Here is a 7390-nt window from a genome sequence, read left to right on the forward strand (position 1 = left end):
TCCCAGTGTTCTTTCTTTGGGTGTAGCTGCTTTTGTCTGTCATTTATCAATTGAAACTCAATTAGGTCTCTTTGTCAAAGAAATCCACTTCCATCAAAATATGTCCTCATACAATATCGTTGTTGAAGTGTATAATGATCTCCTGGTTCTGCTCATTTCACTTAGCATCAGTTCATGTAAGTCTCGCCAGTCCTCTCTGTATTCATCCTGCTGGTCATTTCTTACAGAACAATAATATTCCATAACATTCATATACCACAATTTACCCAGCCATTCTCCAATTGATGGGCATCCATTCATTTTCCAGTTTCTAGCCACTACAAATAGGGCTGCTACAAACATTTTGGCACATACAGGTCCCTTTCCCTTCTTTAGTATTTCTTTGGGATATAAGCCCAATAGAAACACTGCTGGATTAAAGGGTATGCACAATTTGATAATTTTTTGGGCATAATTCCAGATTGCTCTCCAGAATGGTTGGATTCGTTCACAACTCCACCAACAATGCATTAGTGTCCCAGTTTTCCCGCATCCCCTCCAACATTCATCATTTTTTCCTGTCATCTTAGCCAATCTGACAAGTGTGTAGTGGTATCTCAGAGTTGTCTTAATTTGCATTTCTCTGATCAATAATGATTTGGAACACTCTTTCATATGAGTGGTAATAGTTTCAATTTCATCCTCTGAAAATTGTCTGTTCATATCCTTTGACCATTTATCAATTGGAGAATGGCTTGATGTCTTATAAATTTGAGTCAGTTCTCTATATATTTTGGAAATGAGGCCTTTATCAGAACCTTTAACTGTGAAGATGTTTTCCCAGTTTGTTGCTTCCCTTCTAATCTTGTTTGCATTAGTTTTGTTTGTACAAAGGCTTTTTAATTTGATGTAATCAAAATTTTCTATTTTGTGATCAATAATGGTCTCTAGTTCATCTTTGGTCACAAATTTCTTTCTCCTCCACAAGTCTGAGAGATAAACTATTCTATGTTCCTGTAATTTATTTATAATCTCTTTCTTTATGCCTAGGTCTTGGACCCATTTTGATCTTATCTTGGTATATGGTGTTAAGTGTGGGTCTATGCCTAATTTCTGCCATACTAATTTCCAATTATCCCAGCAGTTTTTATCAAATAATGAATTTTTTCCCAGAAGTTAGGGGCTTTGGGTTTGTCAAACACTAGATTGCTATAGTTGACTATTCGGTCTTGTGAACCTAACCTTTTCCACTGATCCACTAATCTATTTCTTAGCCAATACCAAATGGTTTTGGTGACTGCTGCTTTATAATATAATTTTAGATCAGGTACAGCTAGGCCACCTTCATTTGATTTTTTTTTTTCATTAATTCCCTTGAGATTCTCTACTTTTTATTGTTCCATATGAATTTTGTTGTTATTTTTTCTAGATCATTAAAATATTTTCTTGGAAGTCTGATTGGTATAGCACTAAATAAATTGATTAGTTTAGGGAGTATTGTCATCTTTATTATGTTCGCTCGGCCGATCCAAGAACACTTAATATTTTTCCAATGATTTAAGTCTGACTTTGTGTGGAGACTTTTTTTATAATTTTGCTCATATAATTCCTGACTTTCCTTTAGTAGATAGATTCCCAAATATTTTATGGTATCAACAGTTATTCTGAATGGAATTTCTCTTTGTATCTCTTGCTGTTGGGTTTTGTTGGTGATGTATAAAAATGCTGAGGATTTATGGGGATTTATTTTGTAGCCAGCTACTTTGCTAAAATTATGAATTATTTCTAATAGCTTTTTAGTAGAATCTCTGGGGTTCTCTAGGTATACTATCCTATCATCTGCAAAGAGTGATAGTTTGGTTTCCTCATTGCCTACTCTAATTCCTTTAATATCTTTCTCGACTCTTATTGCCGAGGCTAGTGTTTCTAATACGATATTAAATAATAATGGTGATAGTGGGCAACCTTGCTTCACTCCAGATCTTACTGGGAAAGGTTCCAGTTTTTCCCCATTGCATATGATGCTTACTGATGGTTTTGAATATATGCTCCTGACTATTTTAAGGAAAAGTCCATTTATTCCTATGCTCTCAAGTGTTTTTATTAGGAATGGATGTTGGATTTTATCAAATGCTTTTTCTGCATCTATTGAGATGATCATATGGTTTTTGTTTGTTTGGTTATTGATATAGTCAATTATGCTAATAGTTTTCCTAATATTGAACCAGTCCTGCATTCCTGGTATAAATCCTAATTGGTCATAGTGTATTATCCTGGTGACGATTTTCTGTAATCTTTTTACTAATATTTTATTTAAGATTTTAGCATCAATATTCATTAGGGAGATTGGTCTATAATTTTCTTTCTCTGTTTTCAGCCTACCTGGTTTAGGTATCAGTACCATGTCTGTGTCATAAAAGGAGTTTGGTAGGACTCCTTCAATCCCTATTTTTTCAAATAGTTTATTTAGCATTGGAGTTAATTGTTCTTTAAATGTTTGATAGAATTCACATGTAAATCCATCTGGTCCTGGGGATTTTTTCTTAGGGAGTTGATTGATAGTTTGTTCTATTTCTTTTTCTGAGATGGGACTGTTTAGGATATTTACTTCTTCCTCTGTTAGTTTGGGCAAGCTATAATTTTGGAGGTATTTTTCTATTTCATTTAAGTTGTCGAATTTATTGGCATAAAGTTGGGCAAAGTAACTCCTAATTATTGCTCTAATTTCCTCTTCGTTAGTGGCAAGTTCTCCCTTTTCATTTTTAAGACTAACAATTTGATTTTCCTCTTTCCTTTTTTTAATCAGATTTACTAAGGGTTTGTCTATTTTGTTGGTTTTTTCATAGAACCAACTCTTAGTTTTATTAATCAATTCAATAGTTTTTTTTACTTTCAATTTTATTGATCACTCCTTTTATTTTTAGAATTTCAAGTTTAGTGTTTGACTGGGGGTTTTTAATTTGTTCCTTTTCTAGCATTTTTAGTTGCAAACCCAATTCATTGACCTTCTCTTTCTCTATTTTATACAAATAGGCCTCTAGAGATATGAAATTTCCCCTTATTACCGCTTTGGCTGCATCCCATACATTTTGGTATGATGTCTCATTATTATCGTTTTCTTGGGTGAAGTTATTAATTATGTCTATGATTTGCTGTTTCACCCAATCATTCTTTAGTATGAGATTATTTAGTTTCCAATTATTTTTTGGTCTACTTCCCCCTGGTTTTTTGTTGAATGTAATTTTCATTGCATCGTGGTCTGAGAAGGATGCATTTACTATTTCTGCCTTACTGCATTTGAGTTTGAGGTTTTTATGTCCTAATATATGGTCAATTTTTGTATAGGTTCCATGAACTGCTGAAAAGAAAGTGTATTCCTTTCTGTCTCCATTACATTTTCTCCAGAGATCTATCATATCTAACTTTTCTAGTATTCTATTTACCTCTTTGACTTCTTTCTTATTTATTTTGTGGTTTGATTTATCTAATTCTGAGAGTGCAAGGTTAAGATCTCCCACTATTATAGTTTTACTGTCTATTTCTTCTTGCAGCTCTCTTAATTTCTCTTTTAAGAATTTAGATGCTACCCCACTTGGTGCATATATGTTTAATATAGATAGTGCTTCATTATCCATGCTACCCTTTAGCAAGATATAGTGCCCTTCCTTATCTCTTTTAATTAGATCAATTTTTGCTTTAGCTTGATCTGAGATCAGGATGGCTACCCGTGCTTTTTTGACTTCACCTGAAGCATAGTAGATTTTGCTCCAACCTTTTACCTTTAACCTGCATGTATCTCCCCGCTTCAGGTGTGTTTCCTGTAAACAACATATTGTAGGATTCTGGCTTTTAATCCATTCTGCTAACCGCTTCCTCTTTATGGGGGAGTTTACCCCGTTCACATTTATGGTTAGAATGACCAATTCTGTATTACTTGCCATCTTGTTAACCCCTGTTTATGCTTTTCTCCCTTCTTTCCCCTTTACCCCCCTTCCCAGTATTAAGCTTGTGAGCACCACTTGCTTCTCACAGCCTTCCCTTTTTAGTATCCCTCCCCCCGCCTTAGAGTCCCTCCCCCTATCTTACCCCTTTCCCTCCCAGTTTCCGTATTCCCTTCCTCTTAGCTTATTCCTTCCCTTTTCACTTTTCCTTTCTCACTTTTCAATGAGGTGGGAGAAGTTTCACAATAGATTGAATATGTCTTAAGATTTTTCACGTAAAGCCAATTCTGAAGGCAGTAAGATACCCACTATATTCATCCCCCTCCATTCTTTCTCTCAGATATAATAGGTTTCCTATGCCTCTTCATGAGATGTAGTACCCCCACTTTACCCTTTTTCTGGTACAATGTCCTTTCCACATCAGTTTCTAGAACAAGGTATACATGTATTCTTTATACATCTATATAGCCGAAATATAGTTCCCAAGATTAATCTTTACCTTTTTAGATTTCTCTTGAGTTCTATATTTGTAGATCAAACTTTTTGTTAAGTTCTGGCTTTTTCATCAAAAATAGGTGAAATTCGCTTACTTCGTTGAATGTCCATCTTCTTCCCTGGAAAAAGATGCTCATTCTAGCTGGGTAAGTTATTTTTGGTTGCATACCAAGTTCCTTAGCCTTTTGGAATATCATATTCCAGGCCCTTCGATCTTTTAATGTGGATGCTGCCAGATCCTGGGGGATCCTTATTGTGGCTCCTTGATACTTGAATTGGGTTTTTCTAGCTGCTTGCAATATTTTTTCCTTCGTCTGAGGGTTCTGGCATTTGGCCACTATATTCCTTGGTGTTTTGATTTTAGGATCCCTTTCAGTGGGTGATCGATGAATCCTTTCAATGTTTATTTTGTCCTCTGTTCCTATGACTTCTGGGCAGTTCTCTTTGATAATTTCCTGGAAAATAGTGTCCAGGCTCTTTTTTTCATCATGCTTTTCTGGGAGTCCAATGATTCTCAGATTGTCTCTCCTGGATCTGTTTTCCAGGTCTGTTGTCTTCCCCAGGAGGTATTTCACATTATTTTCCATTGATTTTTTTGGATTTGCTTGACTGATTCTTCTTGTCTCCTTGAGTCATTCAAGTCCATTTGTTCAACCCTGATTTTCAGTGAAGCTACACCCAAAGAAAGAACACGAAATGAATGTGAACTATCTGCATTTTTGTTTTTCTTCCTGGGTTATTTATACCTTCTGAATCCAATTCTCCCTGTGCAACAAGAGAACTGTTCGGTTCTGCAAACATATATTGTATCTAGGATATACTGCAACATATCCAACATATATAGGACTGCTTGCCATCTAGGGGAGGGGGTGGAGGGAGGGAGGGGAAAAATCGGAACAGAAGCGAGTGCAAGGGATAATGTTGTTAAAAAATACCCTGGCATGGATTCTGTCAATATAAAGTAATTATTAAATAAAAATTTAAAAAAAGAAGAAGAAAAAAAGGTGTCATCATTTATGTAAAAGGAATAAAGAGAATTTGAACCCAAGCCAACAGTGATCAAGGGCATGAATAGATTTGATCTGGCCAGGGTACCAAGTAACTTACCAGTGACTGTGTCATCCAGTAAAGAGGGAATAGGATTTTGCATCCAGTGGAAGCAGAAGGAATTGCTGCAGGTCTCGTGACCATTTCCTACTGTGGGAATGAAGAGAAATGTTTTCATCTAAATGTTAAGTTCTTGTTTGTCTCCTGCAGATGCCGAGCAGTGTAAGAAGTGCCCAGAGGATGAGTATCCCAATGAGCAGAGAGATCGCTGCCTCCCCAAGACTGTGACCTTCCTGGATGTGAATGAACCTTGGGGGAAGGCAGTGACAGCTGTAGCTGTTTCACTCTCATTGCTCACGGCCCTGGTTCTGTGGGTCTTTGTGAAGTTCCAAGACACTCCCATAGTCCAAGCCAATAACAGGAACCTCAGCTACCTGCTCCTCACCTCCCTTTCCTCCTGCTTCCTCTGCTCCTTGCTCTTCATTGGCCATCCTACAAAGGCTTCCTGCCTTTTCCGACAAACAGTGTTTGCAGTTGTGTTCACAGTGGCTGTTTCCTCCATTCTGGCCAAAACCATCATAGTAGTTCTGGCTTTCAGGATTACAAGGCCAGGGAGCAGGATGCGGATGTTCCTTCATCCCAGAGTGCCCTACTATGTGGTTCTCATCTGCTCTGGAATCCAAGGGCTTTTCTGTGCCATCTGGTTGGGGACCCATCCCCCCTTTCCAGAGGCAGACACAAGCTCTGAATCCAGGCACATCATCCTCACATGTAACGAGGGCTCCGCCTTTGCATTTTACTGTGTCCTGGGCTACATGGGCTTTCTGGCCCTGGGCAGCTTCACCATAGCCTTCCTGGCCAGGAACCTGCCCGATGCCTTCAACGAAGCCAAGTTCATCACGTTCAGCATGCTGGTGTTTTGCAGTGTCTGGGTCTCTTTCCTCCCCACATATCAGAGCTCCAAAGGAAAAGCCATGCTGATCGTGGAGATCTTCTCTATCTTGGCCTCCAGTGCTGGGTTACTGGGCTGCATTTTTATTCCCAAATGTCTTGTGATTCTCCTGACATCATGGGAAAATAACACAAAACATAACAAGAATCAAAGGAGTTCCAGAAATAAGAATTCTTCTTTTTTAAAAAATATTGATATCTTTATTTTCCCTCGTTCCATGTAAAACAACATTTTCAAATTTTTTTTAATGCTTTGACTTCCACATTCTCTCCCTTCTTTCCCAACCCCAGAACCATTGCGATCTCACACGTGCAGTTACACAAAATATTTATAGAAATGTCTTGTTGAGAAATATATGTGCATCATTCCTTGGATTAATAAAAAGAATCCTTAAAATAATATTTTTACAAAGTATGTAACATCAACAGTTTCATCATAAGACCTTCAGAGTAGTTTTAGATTATTGTGTTGTTGCAAAAGCAAAGTTATTTGCAGGTGACCACTCCACACTATTGCTTGACTTTGTGCACATTACATTTCAGTTTTCTTATGTTCATGTATATCCTTCCAGATTTTCTGGTCATCATAGTTACAGAATCATCAAAGTATTCCATCCCAATTACATACCACACTTTCTTCAGCGATTCCACATTTGATGGGAATTCCCTCAATTTCTAATTCTTTCCCCAAGAACAGAGGTGATATCAATATTTTTGTACGTATATTTCCCTTTTCTTTTTTTCTCAATCCCTTTTGGGTTTCAAGCCATGTAGTGTTTGTTTTAGGTGGATGAATTTGTCTAACTTTAATGCCTTTTCAACATTATATCATATATTTTAAGCAAAATCTATTGGGGACTGGCTCATATTTTAATATATTTCATTCCTTTATCTATACATTTGAGAAAAGCTGGCTGCAGCAAAGAAAGTTGCTTCAAAATTTTGTTCACAATAACTATTGCTAACTATATATTTCC

Source organism: Antechinus flavipes, chromosome 1 (genome assembly GCF_016432865.1).
Source record: "Antechinus flavipes isolate AdamAnt ecotype Samford, QLD, Australia chromosome 1, AdamAnt_v2, whole genome shotgun sequence".
Lineage (NCBI taxonomy): Eukaryota > Metazoa > Chordata > Mammalia > Dasyuromorphia > Dasyuridae > Antechinus > Antechinus flavipes.